We start from the raw sequence: 17146 nt of genomic DNA, 5'->3' as shown, positions 1-17146 counted from the left end.
ATCTGTTTTCCTTCATTTTTTTTTAGTCATTGCCTTTCTAAATTTAATTGATATAATGATAACTTTTAAAATATATCAATTAAGGCAATATTTACTTGATATATTTTAAAAATTATCATTTATACTGTCATATTTATGCTATAAAGATTCATCATTCATATTCTATTGCCACATTTTTAGGACCACTATAGATTCACTTTAAAAATTTTAAAAATAGTAATTAACACATGTTGTTTTTATCTGTATACTGAGAAGTATTATTGGCTTCATGAAAAAGAAGTATAGTTATTTATATATATATATATATATATATATATATGTATTTTAAGGGGAATCTTTTAAGGATCAGTATCTAACAAATTCTCTTTCATTTACTTTCTTATTTCCTTCCCTTCTTATGATCATACATAGCTGCTATTATTACCTGTATTTCATATATTCCTTTTCCTAAGATTAATTTTGTTTTATTGAATCCCCCTAAATAATCTTTTAGCATAGGGTGAGTGAATAGAGTAGTAAACTAGACTATCGCATGATTGAAAGTATCTCTTGCATAATATAAAAAAACAAGTAAATATCTTTTTTTCTCCTAAATTTAAAGACATTACATTACTCAATTTTCCTTGAATATTCGCTGTTCTGATGAAATTTCAATGTCAGTAGTATTCTCATTCCTTCAAATGTAATATTTCTCCATATATATATATGCCTTCAATCTATATGATATGACATATATTTTATATACAACATATATGAAAAAAATAACATTTGTGTGTGTGTTTAATTTGGGAAAGTGGATGAGTTCCAAAATCTGAATAGAACATAAGATATGGAAATATTAATATGCCCTATTTATGAAATGACTACCATCAGTACTGGGGGATGACATCAACAAAGAATCCTAGCCCATTTGTGGGGAAAATGTTTAATAAAAAAAAAAAAAAAACTTTAAAAAATTTCCATTTTTTAGGTTGTCTTATTCCTAACATAGCTAAAAAAAAATGTGCAAATATGTCAAAAGGGCAATGCTTCTGGTCTATTCCTATTTACTATTTCAGACATAAAGAGGATACTCTCCTTCTTTCCACCCCACCCCATGCCATGCTGTATCTGTTCTTTGTCCTCACCTCTTCCCAGGGAACCATATAACTCCTGAACTACCTCTTTGGACCAAGGGTGAGCACCCACGGTAACAAGGTCTTCCTTGGGAGGCTGGGCTACAAAAGACATAGGTAAGCCCTGGCAGTGGCTTGGGCTGTTTGGGAAGGATTCCTGGTTCTGTGTCCTTGAAGTATGGCATAGAAAGGCAGAAGATGGAGCCTTGAGTATCCATGTGGGCATATACCCTTGGCCCCTCATATCTTCTCCTTGTGAGAACTGTCATGGCCAGAATAGGACTGATGTGGGTCCCTCTAAATGCCCTGGTAGTTCACATCTGCAGCTAGTCTGAAGCTAGTACAGGCTACTTTATAATTTCATAACACTTTAAAATCATGTCTGTAAGGTAGGGGTCCTCAGCCAGTAGTCAGGATCTATGATTAGATATCCAAGTCTAATTCCATTACTGACATGTCTCCTTTAGAGATCTGCCAAAATTCTTAAGGGAGGACATGGATGTTGGTAACCCTCCCTTTAAGGACTTCATTAACAGCTCCTCCCTTCCCATATCTCTTATTTAGACAATTCATAATCTTTCCATTCTGCGAAGCTCATAATTTCAGTGAACTTAAAAAGAAAAAAATTAGATCTTTTCCTTTCACTGAAATTCAAGAATATTATGTTACTGTTGTAGTGATAATAGTGGTAGTAGTAGTAGTTATTAGAATTTAGATTATGTAATAATCATGATACTAATGTTAGCATCCAAGCTTTTTAAAAATGTGAATTGTGAACTCTCTAAGATGTGTTAAATAAATGATAATAGATTTGGGTTTTATTTATTGGATTGTGTTTTTTTCACTCGTGCTTCCTAACTTTTAATGGCCAACATTCTAGTCAATATGGGGCATTGGTACTAATCAGGAAGTTTCTTTTTTCTTTTCTTTTAAGGATTTTATTTATTTATTCATCAGAGACACAGAGAAAGATGCAGAAACATAGGCAGAGGGAGAAGTAGGCTCCCCATGGGGAGCTCGATGAGGGACTTGATCCCAGGACTCCAAGATCATGACCTGAGCCCGAAGGTAGATGCTTAATTAACCACTGAGCCACCCAGGTGCTCAGGAAGTTTCTTGACAGGAACTAACTACTCCTTGGTTATCACCACAATATATTACTTTGTGTACAGTTTACACACACACACACACATTTCTGAGCCACTTGGATTTAGTTCACTTTTTTTATCTTTTAAAAATTAACTGAATGTAGCCTTTAAAAAATTATTTGAGTGAAGAATCCTGAAAAATATAGAATGAGGTATGTTTGCCTGTTTTTGCTTTTTGTTTGTTTTTCAAGAAGAAAGTTCTTAGGTATATTTCTTCAAAAAGCTCAGAAATGTTACCTAATTGGTGTTCATTTTTCTAAATTCTCATTTAATATCCAATAGTTATTCTTGCCAATTTGTAAGTATAATCCCTGTTTTCTATTATTGTCTTCAACAATTACTAGGAAAATTAACCAGAGTTTCTTATATATTGATATGTGAAAATATTGCCAGTGTCACTAGAATATTTATGACCATTCTATTGTAATATATAATGTTGATTTAATAGTTTAAGAAGTCCTGTAGGGACCGTACTATTTCCTCTATGTGATCAGCATCCAGAATATTGAATGAAGCATGACTGATGGAGATTTGTACATAGAATGATCTCCCTGAGAAGGAAGTGAGTACTAAAGAACTTTGAGCTTGAACTCTAATTCTAAGACTTGGGAAATGAATTTGGAAAAAGTTTTTTGAATGAAGATAACTATAAACATCCTGCTTTCCATAAAAACTCATTTTTATGATTTACAGAACAATGTGTCTTCCTACCTCAAATTTTACCCTCAAGTTAGGAGAGATGCCAACTCTACGACTGAAGTAGGGAAAAACTGATATTCTGTAATATTCAAGTGGGTATAACTTTTCCACTTCCTTTATATGCACAGTACTTAAAAGTGGACAGTGTGGGTAGGGAATCATTGTTTTTATTTCATAAGCCTGTAATTCTCCCAAATTCAGAAACCTGTATAAATGCTTCTACAGCACCTCAATGGTCATCCATTCTGAATAAACCAAGAATGTTGTATGGTGTATAGTTGATGGTGATCATGGTTTGGTGACTGAGAGTCTTGATGCCTGAGCTTTTATATTACCTATTCTGCTCCTTAAAGGAACACTGTCCAGTGGAAATATATGTATGAATCACATTTATGATTTCAAATTTTCCAAGTAGCTACATTTAAAAAAGTAAAATATAAAGGTGAAATAATTTTAATAATTCATTTAACCCAATATATCCAAAATATAATCATCTCGACATATAATTTTTATTTAAAAGTAATCAATTTGAAATTTATATTTCCTTACTAAGCTTTTTGAACCTAGTGTATATTTGGCAGATCTCAATTTGGACTAGCCACACATCAAGTACTCAGGAGCCACAGCCCCTGTCTATCCTGTGGGACAGGGCAGCAAATGTATCATTTTGTGCCTTTGCCAGCCCTTTTCAGGTTCTTGCAAACCACCAAACACAGCATGATCAAGAGCCTGAGTTAATCTTGGAGAGCAAGCAATAGAAAATAGGTTTGCCTATCACTGGGATCTGGAGTCCACTGTGTTGAACTAAGCCCTGAAAGCCAAGGTCCTAAAGGGAAGCCTTAAGCATCTATGTTTAGAAATGGTCAGACTGCATCCTTCTCCCCACTCTATATCAGTGGTGGGGCCTTGGAATAGACTGTGTGGTGCTTCAGGGATTTGTAAACATCCCTGCTTCTCTCAGTGTCTGATCTCTATTCAGTAGCTCCAAAGCTCAAGTATTGCTTGGCAATTAGAAGTTGAGTTTCATCAAAGCACTGTGAAATGGTAGCACAATGCCATTCTAGTATAATGTGAATAATCATGGAATTGAAAGATTGGTCTTTGAAATTTATGTCTCTCATCTGAGGTCACTTGAGTAGTTACTACAGAAAAGAGAATCAGTTTTCCTCATCTGTAAAATTAGGAGTTGGGCTAGATAAGCTGAGAATTTCCTTCCTAAGCTGAAATTGTGTTACAATCGTAGACAATAAGTAAATATCATGAAAGAATAAATCTAAAATCATTTACTGAATATGCTCAAGCCTTATTAACATAGAATTATGTGCATTCTAAATCTATGAAAAGCTAATTTTATGCAATATTATTATAGAAAAGAGGTCTTCATTTTTTTTTTTTTTAGGTCTTCATTTTTTAAACAGAAAATGAGCCATCTATGGCACGGATGGTGACTGAACAGAACTTAACAAACTAGATTTTCCTTAAATTTTATCCTAGTTTATTATTGTCACATTATTTCATGTGGAGCAAGAGAAGTTATTTTTAAAGATAAAAGTTTACAATAGTGTCCTTTAAACATATTTTAAGACAAAATGAATTAGAACAAAAATTAAATAAAATTAAAAGATAAAGCTCAGTGTGTAGCTTGGGAAATCAGAATCCTTGAGAATGATCTGAGGCAATGCCAGAAACAGCATAATTTCTAAGGTATTTTCAAGCCCCGAGACTATAGACTCCGAGAATTTTTTTTTTTTAAAGAACCTCGCATCCTTTGGTTTCTCTCAATAAGTCCTTTTCTCTATGTCTTTTAGATAGCTATTGGTTCAGTTTTTTAGCAACTATTTATTAGAAACCTATTATATGCCAGGACAATACTAAGCATCAGAGAGATTATAATGTACAAGACACAATCCCTGCCTTAAAGAAGCTTCCAGAAATTGAAGGAGAGAGACCGCAAGGAAGCAATTTCAACATGCTGTGGTAAGTGCTAAAATAGAAGTAAGTTTGTATTAGATGGGCCTATAAAGTGTACGACGTAGCATAGGAGAAACATTATGCTCAGTCTTAGATCAGTCTGGGAAGGTTTTTTTTTTTTTTTAACATTTTTTTATTTATTCATGAGAGACACAGAGAGAGAGAAAGAGAGGCAGAGGCACAGGCAGAGGAAGAAGCAGACTCCATGCAGGGAGCCCGACGTGGGACTCAATCCCGGGTCTCCAGGATCACGCCAGGGACTGAGGGTGCTGCTACAGTGCTAAACCACCTGGGCTGCCCTGGGAAAGTTTTCTAAGGAATACTTCAAACCTGAAGCTGACTCAGAAACTCACCAAGGGGTGAGAGCAGGCGCTGTGTGAAAGAAGTTGGGTTTGTTTCCTGCAAAGGAACAGTGTTCCCAATACCAGAAGTAAGAGAAAATGCAGCCCATTTTGGGAAGAACAAGGTGCCCAGTATGACTGGATTACCAACTATAGAAAAGTAATGGAGACAGGGTGGAGACATGTAATCTTGGATCTTATCATCAATGTGTGATACAGGAGAAAATCAGTAGAAATTATGTGAGTGAGAGAAAAATAAAAATGTCAGAATAAGGTGGAATTCCAAATTATACAGGTTTTCATTCTGCAAATTTATTGCTTCCACTAAACTGGCACTATATGCTTAAACTGGATTTTGCTGTAAATCTAGCAAATCAAAGTCTGAAATTACTGCTTAGCAAATATTGGGTAGGCATTTGATATAATGAGAAATAAGAATATGTATCTAACTAGTACTTGTAACTAGTACACCAATTGTTTCTTTGTAAGTAGGGGTTTTTTTAAAGTATTTTTAAATGCTTTAAAATCAGTCATTTTCTTAAGTATTTAAAGCACCCTCTCTGCAAGGTCAAATACAAACTTCATTTGCATCACCTTTATTTTGTTAAAGAGAGAAACTGCTGCCCAGCATTTAAAAGTAGCTATATAGTCTAAATTGGTGGAACCAAGATGATTACCTTTTTACTGTATTTTTATTATTATACATTTCCATCTTTAAACCAGTCAATTGACATGCATACTAAAAGCATAAGACTTAATCTTTGAAATTAAATTACATTGGCTAGTTTTGTCCATGCTTTGTCATAGACTGTGACCTAAGAAGTTTGTGCAATGAAAAAACATAATTTGAAGAAATTAAAACACCATTGTTAAATGAAAATCCTCATAAATACACATAGAAACAATTTCACTCCCCTTCCTTGAAATGCTCTTTTATTTTTTGTTTCTGAGGAGAAAAGCAAAAGGAAAACTGTATTCATTTCCTGTGGCTGCTTTAACAAAGTACCACAAGCTTTGTGGCTTAAAACAACACAAACTTATTATTTTACAGTTTTGGAGGTCAGAAGTCCAAAAGGGATTTTCACTGGGATAAAATCAAGATTTGGCAAGGCCGTACCCCTTTCTGGAGGATCTTGGAGAAAAATCATTTTCTTGTCTTTTCTAACTTCTTGAGACTGTCTGTAATACTTGTCTCATGACCCGCCTTCCAAGTTCAAAGTCGGCAAAGAGGAGTCTCAGAATACTATCTCTCTGTCTCCTCCTTCTCCATCGAAGGGACCTTGTGATTACACTGGGCTCATCTGGATAATCCAGGATGATCTCCTTATTTTAACTGATTTGGAATCTCAATTTCATCTGCAACTTTAATTCCTCCTTGTTATGCAATAAAACATATTTACATGTTGCAGGTATTAGAATGTGGAAATCTTGGGGGCGGGGCTTTATTCTACCATCCAAAGAAAATATCAGACTAAGAAAATAGATCCATTTTTAATCTATACTATATATTAACTATATTTTATTTTTGTCCAGTAAGATTTGATTGGAACATGATGCTAAGCTATCATGTAATCTCAAAGAAGACATAGGATAAAATTCTTGTCCTTGTGAAGTTTGCAGAAAAAAAAACATAAATATACATGTACAAAGTAGAAATCTTGTAGGACAAGGATCTTTCATCACTTTAAGTACTCATTTAGAACAAAAATAATCACTGTTATTATATTAAACCAAATTAATGTGATAATGTAGCAATAATAAATTATTTTACATTACATGAATCATAATATACTGTTAGAAGAAGATCAAAATACGTCTTTCATCGATTGGATGATTCATCACTCCATAGAGAAATTGAAAAATTTGGTCAATCAACCAAATGAGCTACATGCTCATGCTAAACAGCTAATTTGAAGGATCTTTTACTTCATCAACATAATTTTTTCTCTACTCAAGTGACAGACTATTGTAATGTCAAGTAGAGGTGGTATCAAATTTTCAAAGTTACCTATAAATCCCTCCTTTTAATGTTCTAGGAAGGAAAAAAGTAATTTGGGGATCATAACCCCCATCTAATTTCCTTCAGAGGTATGTATTACAGACTTTATCAAGTTAGCTAATCTTTTTCTTCATATTCTATTTTCTTCCAGGAAAAAAAAAGTTTAAAATTCTATTTAAGCTTCTCTTCTTAGTGTGCTAATCAAAGATTCATTTAAAAATTACTCTTAACTCTTCGTTAGAAAAAAAAGAATAATTTAATTTCTTCTCTCAACTACAAAATGTAGTAGAGTTTAGCAAACTAACAGATTTTACTTTCTATTACAGTTAGTAATGCTAACTTCTATTACAGTTGGTTTAACATGCTATTGAGTGCCTAGTGTTAGTACTATTCTAGAAGATGTGGATATACTAGAAAATAAGACAAACAAGGGGAGACCAAAAATTCATTAAATGAGCCAGAAAAAAAAAATCAACTGGTGATAGTTGCTATGAGAGAATTAAAATGAATGATGTGATCTGGAGTGACTGGGTGTTCAGACTGTGTGATCAGAGATGGCCTCTCTCAAAACATGACATTTAAGCTGCGATCTGAATAACAAGATGAAGTCAATCATGCAGAAATTAGTAGAAGTAGACTCCAGTGGTCCAGAGGGACCACTAATGGAAGTAAGCATGAATTCAAGCTTGATGTATTTCAGGTACAGAAGACCAGTAGAGTTGTAGCATAGTAGGTCAGCAGGCTAAAAGGAAAATAGTACAAAATAGTCTTAGAGAGACAGCCACAACCAAAATCATAGAGAATTCTGAAAGCCATGGTAAAATAAATAGTGGGAATTAACTGAAAGGCTTAAAGCAAGAAGTGGTTATTGTTTGGTATACATGTAAAAAGACCATTCTTCCTGCTATGGAAAGGATAATTGATTGTAAGGAGGGAAAAGTGGAAGTAGAAGAGCAAACAGGATTTTATTGTAGTAATCTAAGTGAGAGATGATGTGATTTGGCTAAAATAATATAACACAAATGAAGAAAAATGACTGAATTAGTGTTATCTTTGGGGGGGAAGTACAAAGAATTTGTTGACCGCTGGATGGGAAGAGATGAAGATAAAAATCAATAACTCACAGGTTTTTGAGTTGAGAAAGTGGCTGGAAGATTGTGCAATTTATAGTGATAGAGAAGACAAACGAGGAGAAGGTTGTGGAGAAAATGAAGAGTTTTGTTTTGCCCATGTTATATTTGAGACTATCACTAGACATCTGGGTAGAGATGCAGATTATATAAATCTGCAAATTTGAGGGAGGGAGCTGGATTAGTGATATAAATTTTAGAGTTATACTATTGATGTTTTTTGGTATACTAAGACTGTATAGTCTTCTAAGGAGAATAAATAGGCAAAGAAGAGAGCTTGAAAGTAGACAAGGAAACCCCAACATTTATAGTATAAGCAGAGTAGAAAGAGTAAGCAAAGACTTGAGTCCACTGGTGCTGGCAAAAGTTTATGAAATTATATTGTGGGGACTGGAGGAAATTAATGTCTATTGCATTCAACATTTTAGGTTAGATTCTTTGGATCATAGGAGATGAATGTGTCTAAGGTCAAGCAAAAGGCTTTGAAGAATGATGTGGGAGGGAGAAAAAGGAAGAAAACCATAAATTAGCAAGTACTAATAACATATGATTTCCTTCAAAAGTGCTTAACAGGTTTAGAAGCAGAGAAGCTTGCCTAACCAGAGTGAATGTAGTTAAAGGCTTTACATTCTACTCTGAAGGCTCTCAAAAGGGTGGAAGAAGTGATATCCAAATGGGTCTGAAATCAAAAGAGAATTACATGGAGTTGGAGGAACTGATAGGGTAAGAGATAAGGAAAGACTCAAAGGATTGAAATTTTATAAGACTGAAGTACACATCTTATTGAAACAAGAAAGTTAAAGCTTCCTTTGCACTACTCCAGGGGAAATCATTCATATTAAATTCTTAGAACTGTGCTCACATAGAATAAAATGTGAATAGTGTTTCATAGAGTCACCATATGTGGCCTCGTTGGAGGAATAGAAGACTGCAGTTAGAGTCTTTTTTTTTTAATATTTTTTTTCTTTATTTATGATAGTCACACAGAGAGAGAGAGAGGCAGAGACACAGGCAGAGGGAGAAGCAGGCTCCATGCACTGGGAGCCTGACATGGGATTTGATCCTGGGACTCCAGGATTGCGCCCTGGGCCAAAGGCAGGTGCCAAACCACTGCGCCACCCAGGGATCCCCTACAGTTAGAGTCTTGAAAAAGAAGTTATGATTTCAGATGTGAGACACTTCTGATGCTAATAAAGAACAGGGTTTGGTCATGTGAATAAGCATCTGAAATTAAGTATAGGGTATTGAATGGACTGTTCATGAACACTAAAGTCATCCAAAAAGGGGGCATGAAAACTATCACCATACATGACATGAAAACAAAGACAGAAAGGCTTAAAGTTAGAAAGAGAAGATATTGAGATACAAAGAGAAAACTTATTTAAACAAACATTAGTGAGATTTGAAAGTATATGAAAAGACAGTCTCATTTTTAACCGTGATATACTTCAAGGGGGAAGAAAGGAAGAGAAGAAAAGAAGGAAGGAGAGAGAAATGGTGGGGGCAGAGGGAAGGGGAATAAAAAGAAAGGAAGATAGATTTTAACAAATCAGGACCAAAAGATTGCTACAGATTATAGCATCTGCCCCCGTTAATTGCATTATTCTCTTAAATGATCTGTCTTGTTCCCATCTGGTCCATCTTCACAAAGCTTCACTAGAGAGCCTTTTAAAATGCAAAATGGATCACAGCACTCACCTTCAATAGCTTCCCATTATCTACAGAATAATGTCCAAGCTCCTTAGTGTGGCAATCAGGGATCCTGATGATCTGATCACTGCCTATTCCTCTAGACACATTTCCTACCACATTCCCCATCATCCCCTTTCAATATAATCACTCTCCCTTCCATGAAAACACTATGTCACTTCTCACATTTGTGCTATGCTCAGTCTATTTCTTTTAACTGTGATTTACTTTGATAACTGCATCACATTCTTTGTGAAACCTTCTCTAATTCTCCACCTGTTCCATTCATCCATTTCCTGACATCTCTACACCAAGGAGGACCATCATACTATCACTTCCTGTTCTGCATTGCATTTCTGTGTCTTCTACATGTTTTTATTATTCCATATATTCGCTTGTATTTTGTTATAATAATAATAATGACAAACAATAATACAAAGGTTTCTAAGCTTCTTTAGGGCAGATATTGTTTCTTTAGAACTTATCAAAGTGCCTAGAACATAGTAAGTGCTTAGTGGCATTTGCTGAATAGATATTATCTAATATAAGGTGGAAGGCTTGACAAAGAACTAATGACAGATACTACATAAGGTAGAAAGTCTGAATAGTAATCAGATCAGATTAGAATATTTTTGATGGTTTTCTATGATTAATTTAACTTAATATAGGTGAACAGTCCTTATCCAAAATCTGAAGCTGAATCAGCTTCAAAATACCGAAAAAATGGATTATAGAAATATAATATGGCACATATACCATATACAAAGCACTATGAATGAATTCTGAGGCCATATCCCATTATCAAATATGCTGATATGTTTGCCATGACATATATGAATACTCACACTAAATAAACACTCTCGTCAGATCCATTTAGATTTTTCACAAAGTGAATTACCAAAAATCTTATTACACATTTTCTTTTTTTTTTATTTTTTTTATTACACATTTTCAATTATAAATTGACTTACAAAAAGTTCCCAGAACTGCAAGTAATGAATTGTACATCTGTATGAAAATACGTTTTGTAGTTCCTAGGAAATTCATTGTCAGTACTGGCATAGGAATTCAACCTTCCTCATTTGGTAATAAAATAATGCATTGACACAATGGATCAAATGCAGTAGCCACGTACATAGATGAATATAAAAGGTTTTTCTTTTTAACATTTTGTATAGTTATGCAGATTAAGTATTTAAGAAAATAAAACACAAATAATATAGAGCTAATCATTACATTCAAAGAAAAGGGTTGTTGGACTAATCCATAACTCTCCACTAAGTCTGGTTTCAAGAGCTTTGTTAAGATACCTTCCAGGTATCAATGTTAGAATGGCTTTAGCTCTAAACCAAGAAACAGACTCATCTATAGAGAGCAAACTGAAGGTTACTGGAAGAGAAATGGGCAGAGGGATAGGTTAAACAGGTGATGAGTATTAAGGAGGCCACTTGTGATGACTACCGGGTGTTTGTATGTAAGTGATGAATCACTAAATTCTACATCTGAAACAAATATTGTACTGCATGTTAAGTAGCTGTAATTTAAATAAAGACTTGTAAAGAAAAAAAGGAGAATGTCTTTAGCTCTTTAAAGAGACAATATAAAACCCATTTCCGGGATCCCTGGGTGGTGCAGCGGTTTGGCGCCTGCCTTTAGCCCAGGGCGCGATCCTGGAGACCCAGGATCAAATCCCACATTGGGCTCCCAGTGCATGGAGCCTGCTTGTGTCTCTGCCTCTCTCTCTCTCTCTCTCTCTCTCTGTGACTATCATAAATAAATAAAAATTAAAAAAAATAAAGCCCATTTTCTACTATGCAGCTTTCTAAAAATTATATTTCTTGCACACATATAATGTTATTGGCCTCCATCATCATCAACAGCAAAACAAAATAACAAAAATAATAAGTTTACAGTCCCGGGAAACCCTGATCAATGTTGACTACTGTTCACTAAAAAAAAGCAAATGCCTTTGCTCTCTTTTTAAAAATTTATTTATTTATTTATTCATGAGACACACACACACACACACACACAGAGAGAGAGAGAGAGAGGCAGAGACATAGGCAGAGGGAGAAACAGGCTCCATGCAGGGAGCCCAACGTGAGACTCAATCCCTGGTCTCCAGGATCAGGCCTTGGGCTGAAGGCAGTGCTAAACCGCTGAGCCATCCGGGCCACCCCACTAATGCCTTTCTTAATAAGTTTCTTTACAATCTGTGTCTCAATAGCTTCTAAATATTTTCTGAGGAGCTTTGATGCTCGGTCCATCAGCACTTATAATAACATCTTTAGTTGACAATGAGACATTTTTTAAAAGCTAGATTTTTCTCTTTATTGTCCTCAGGTAAATATTCAGAAAATTTGCACAGAAGCTGTGCACAGATGTGCCACACACATACAAAAAAAAGATTCCTTCTCTAATTACTTTATTAATTTGGACATATTTATTGACATTGTTTCAAGTAAAATTATGTAAATAAACAAGCTATTAAAAATAAGATTTAATATATTATTTGCAAAACAACTATTAATGATTTCTTTTATAATAGGAGTTACTAACATAATAACTAAGTCACCCAGAAGTTTAGTAGCTTTTACCTATTCTATAAATGCATTTAATTTTCAGGAAAAAATTGTCCATGAGTTCATTCTCACTGTACAATAATAATTCTATACATTGTCAAGAAATGATTGTTCCAGAACCCTTAAGAATGTAGCTATGGATGACCATTCAAATTTATACATTTTTTACATAATTTCTTCTTTGAGGTCCATATTGTGTAACAGTAATTTTAGACTGAACAAAGAAAGGAAACTCTCCTTTCATTATATAACAAGTTTCTCAAAGCCAAAGTAAACTTTTAGTTCTACTGGAAAGTTAGATAGCTCTATGTCACAACCATAATAGCATGCATGACCAGAGACAACTCCATGCTGATAACACTTCTACTGAGCCACTTTGCACAGAAGATGTGGAGGAACGAAAAGAGGTAATGAAACTGTTACAACATCTTACTTCTCATTTTGTTGTTCTCTGTCTCTTCTCTATTGATGGGCATACTGACAATTAAATCCATCCAGAGAATGGGAGATTTCAACAAAGTTACCCCATTCTTGTGCTGGACACTTAATCCTCAGAGTTTGTGATAATCTGCACTCAGTCCATTGGTTAGATAATCTCAGCCAATTTGGAAATACACCACCATAAAGCACTTCACATTTATTTACAGTATTCAAAACAATAAATATATTATCAATGAAATACAGAACTTCAGTTTTAATAAGCTGACTTCACTGTGACACCACTGGGTATTTTAACTGCTTCCCTTTAAATACAAATAAGCCATATTAAAGAACAGAATGTTGGTAAATCAGAAGACCAGTACAAAGAAATTAAATTAAAAACAAAAAAACCCACATAGACATTTTAATATCTACCTTTTTGTTTTGTTATAAGCAGCCTCCACAGGGCTTGAACTCACAACCCTGAGACCAAGATCTGAGCTGAGATCAGGTGTCAGACACTTAACCAACTAAGCCATCCAGAATCTACCTTTAAACTACCTTTAATCTAGTTCAAGAATACACAAGTATATTTAGTTCCCAGACACAATGATTATTTTTTTCAGCAGCAAAGCAAGTAAATGCTGTCAAATCAGACAAGAATCCAAATTGTCATGATGACAACTTCATCTCAGATTGTCAAGAGGCCACATATTTCTCTCAGATAGCTCTTTGGTCCAGGCTTAGTAACCTTTCCCCTTACAAACCTCCACCTACTCCTTCATTCTCCCAAAGCTATAAAGGATCCAAAATGAGAAAAAAAAAAAAAAAGACTTTTTCAGAAATCCTTTGGTTAAGAGAATTCTTTTAGTTATTACTTGAAGTAAAGAATAATGAAAGAAAAATAAAAAACAGAAAAAGTACTTCTACAAAGATATATCATGAGGAGGGTATCTGAAATGATTGAGTAAAAATATGGGAATAATAAATGAGATGGTGAAGAGTGAAAATTTTAGAGCAAAATGAAGGAAGACTAGTAATAATAAAATAAAAGGAATTATTACTGAAATGTTCTCATATGAAAAAACTTTTAAAGTATCTCTTTCAAATTTTAGAGTAAGAAATTAGCCCTTTTGCTATGTAAATCTGACTGAAAAAAAAAAGAACTCCCCCCCTCCACTCAAAGGTGTATGAACATGTGATAGATATAGATATAATCTACAGCAGTATCTGTGTCAGTATTTATATCTAAATAAATGGATTTATTTTCTCCAAATTGTTCCCATATTCAAGGAGTGTAATACTAGTTCCATGTTCTCTGCAATTTTGCTCTATCTTCTTATGGTCTATATTCATTCTTCCAGGAGAGAAAACTCACATGTTAGCATAGAGAGGCAAGGTAGTGGAAGGAAGGGGGATGGTAGGCAGGAGAGAGATCTCTAAATTTTAAAAAGGTAATGAGCCTATTTTCCCAGTAGGCTAATATATCTACATGTATCATCACTAGATGTGGTACAATAGCAAATTTTCCAAAACTTAATAGATATGAAAAAATTGGAATAAGCATTTTTGGTGTGAGTGGTCTAATATAAGTAAACAAGCTGTTATTGTATATATCTCTGTAGATGCTCATGATGTGATGGACAAAATGTCTAGAACAATTGGACAACAAAGTGACATAAATCCTGACAGTATAAAAATATATCTATTACCTACAGTATGTCCAGAATCAATCTTTGTGAAGGATGATTACAGTTTGACCTGAGATCTGTCAAGTATATTTTCTTCCAAGAAGTCCCTGGTGCTTCCAAGCACAGTCTCTGCTGGGGATACATTATAGGCTCCAAAATGAACAGAATGTTAAAAACTAACAAGATCTGTGAGAGTCTTTTCTTGGCAAATTTGACAACAATTAGTGTCTATTAAATTTTTATTAGCCACATAATAAATGAAACAGAGGACATGATATTTAAATGTATACATTTGATATTTAACAAGAAATATTATGAATATAAATACTAATAAAAATGCTTGAGAGAGATAAATTAAAATTAACTTGTTATTACTCCTCATTTGCCCACCTGAACCAATTCAGGCACATATATTTTTTTTTTCTAAGGAATCCAATGAGGGATGTTTTATTTCTTAAAAATCTCTATCTTCTTCCCCCATCTCTATGGGGAACACATTATCTCCTTCCCCCATCTTCAGTTACCATGATACTTGTTTGAAGCGTCTGTTATTTTTTTCTATTCTTATACTTTGATGCTCCATCTTCCCTGATTATTGATAGAGCAACCAGAACTATTCTCCTTAAGCCCTTAAGTGAAGTGGATTATGTCATCCAGGATCATATATACCATATTTTTGGACAGGAACCTACAAGGTGAAACACAGTCTTCCAACCTTTACCTCTCCAGTCTGATCTTGTACTACTTTGAAACAATCACATGACTCTTCATTGAGTCCTTTGAATTCACCATACCTCCTGCCATGGGATTTTTGCAAATAGTATCTCCTCTATCTAGAAAGACCTTGTTGACCTTTCATTGTTTAATTAACTCAAAGGTTTCAGTTCCTTGAAACTGCTTCATAGCAGTGCCATGGGTGCATTTTATTACATGATTATATGATATATATGTATGTGTTCCCCCATTAGAATGAAAATTCCATGAATGAAGGGAAGGTCACTCTTCTTTCTCACTATCGAGTTTCTATGCCAGTAGAGTACTTGGTACATATTAGGTACAAAAGAAATATTACTTGAATGACTGAATGAACAAAAAAATTGGATGAAATGAATGAGATGATGCACTCACTATCTTCCTCATCTTCACTGTTTAATAACATATGCTTTCAACATGAATAACCAAAGAGTAATCACATTCAAGACCTATTATCAGCCCTTTAGAAAATTATCTTTTCCTTGTGGCTTACAATGAACTAAAAGTACTGGAAGTTAAATGGAGATTATACTGCTTCACACTTACAAAGATGACTATAGTAATTTTTTAAAAAAAGGGAAATAAGCGTTAGTGAGAATGTGTAGAAATTGGAACACCTATACATTGCTGGTGAGAATGAAAAATGGTAGAGCTGTCACTGAAAAGTTTGGCAGTTCCTCAAAAAAGTTAAACAGAATTACACAACAATCCTACTCCAGGGGGCATATCCCAAAAAATTGAAGATAAATTTTAAACAATTATTTGTATATGAATATACAGTAGCATTGTTCACATTAGCTACAAGATGGAAACAACCCAAATGTCCACTAATAGATAAATATATACACATAGCAGTCGCCCCACCACCCACCTTGTCCATGGGTTAGCTTTCCATGGTTTCGGTTACTGTGGTCAACTGTGGTCCAGAAACAGATTTTCTTCCTTCTGATTTACCATCAAAAGGTCAGTAGTAGCCTAACACCACATCAAAATGCCCGGTCATTCACCTCACTTCATCTCATCATGTAGATATTTTATCTCACATCATCACAAGAAGAAAGGTGAGTATAGTAAATACAATAAGATATTTTGAGAAAAAGAGACCACATTCATATCTTTTTATTTAGTATATTGTTATAATTATTCTATTTTATTGTTATTGTTAATTTCTTACTATAGTTGAATTCTAAAGTTTACCATGATTATGTATGCATGAGAAAAAACATAATATATGTTTCAGTACTATCTACAGTTTCAGGGATTCACTGGGGGTCTTGGAACATATTCCCTGCAGAAAAAAAAGGGGGACTAATATATACATATATATATATATATATATACACACAATATATACATCTAAATATACTATGTGTGTATATATTTAATGAAATATTACTCAGTCATAAACAGGAATTGCAGTACTAATACTAATGAAGTACTAATACTACCATGTACATGGGTCTCAAAAGCAATATGCTAAGTGGAAGAAGCCAGACACCAAAGGTTATATATTCTATGATTCCATTTATATAAAATAACCAGAATAAGTAAATCCATGAGACAGAAATCAGATTTGTGGTTACCAGGAGCTAACAGAATGAGGGAATA

General features: G+C 34.2%; 1 protein-coding gene and 1 long non-coding RNA gene across 26 annotated transcripts in view; one reads left to right on the top strand and one right to left on the bottom strand.

Moving 5' to 3' along the window:
- Positions 1-17146, bottom strand: part of SOX5 (SRY-box transcription factor 5) — a 994522-nt gene that overhangs the window by 428337 nt on the left and 549039 nt on the right. The gene's annotated exons all lie outside the window — the stretch shown is intronic.
- The window catches only part of LOC144297090 (uncharacterized), a 118331-nt gene that overhangs the window by 3318 nt on the left and 97867 nt on the right, over positions 1-17146 (top strand). The window contains exons 2-6 of one of the 9 annotated variants that reach the window (XR_013364150.1): positions 1138-1232; positions 2957-3054; positions 4827-4939; positions 7311-7362; positions 14720-15070. This is a non-coding gene — a long non-coding RNA (uncharacterized LOC144297090). Of the gene's footprint in view, positions 1-1137; positions 1233-2956; positions 3055-4770; positions 4940-5083; positions 5762-6325; positions 6835-7310; positions 7363-9382; positions 11705-14719; positions 15071-17146 lie in introns of those variants that run through there. The other 8 variants (XR_013364146.1, XR_013364148.1, XR_013364153.1 and 5 more) reach the window with 8 other exon arrangements.

This window comes from Canis aureus, chromosome 25 (assembly GCF_053574225.1).
Source record: "Canis aureus isolate CA01 chromosome 25, VMU_Caureus_v.1.0, whole genome shotgun sequence".
NCBI classification, from domain to species: Eukaryota; Metazoa; Chordata; class Mammalia; order Carnivora; family Canidae; genus Canis; species Canis aureus.
This window is presented reverse-complemented; position numbering and strand designations above follow the sequence as displayed.